Source organism: Phyllopteryx taeniolatus, chromosome 5 (genome assembly GCF_024500385.1).
Source record: "Phyllopteryx taeniolatus isolate TA_2022b chromosome 5, UOR_Ptae_1.2, whole genome shotgun sequence".
NCBI classification, from domain to species: domain Eukaryota; kingdom Metazoa; phylum Chordata; class Actinopteri; order Syngnathiformes; family Syngnathidae; genus Phyllopteryx; species Phyllopteryx taeniolatus.
The window spans coordinates 11,311,091-11,311,702 of record NC_084506.1 but is presented as its reverse complement, the minus strand read 5'-3'; positions in this window follow the sequence as shown (position 1 = coordinate 11,311,702).

The following is a 612-nucleotide window of genomic DNA, read 5'->3' as shown; positions in this document are numbered from 1 at the left end:
CTTTGTGTGCATGTGTCTGTGCGTGCATACGTGACTCGTTTATCCTCAAACAGGTTTATCCTGTTTTTTTTTTTTGGTCTTCTTTTTGTTTTTGTTTTTTTATGTTGAGTCGTGTTTTCCCTTCCAAAGCAAGAAATTCAATCACAGCTCTTTGCTTTTGATGGGCATCCAACAATTACGTCATTTCTGAAATGGCTGACAGGAAGAGCTTAAACAAAACTCCATTAAAAAAAACAAAAAACAAAACCTTCAAGCAACTATTTAAACTACAAAATGCCGCTCTGAAAATGTCAGAATTTAAAAAATATATTACAGAGTTAAATTAAATTTGGCTCAAGTCAATACTTTTTGACTGGCCCTCGTACATTAATGCCGCATTGAATGGTTGCGAAAAAATGAATGTGTAGTGTACACTTAAAGCCAGATCTCATGGGATTACCTTTCAGGTAAGAATGAAATTACTTTATTGTATTTGGCCATCATAACATCATTTTTCAAATAGAATTTACTGACTTTGTGGCCAATGCTATCAAGTCCTTATGGGAATAATACTACCCATTCCCTTTGTGAAATTTGCCTCCAAACAAAAAAGTCTTTCCTATTTAACTAATT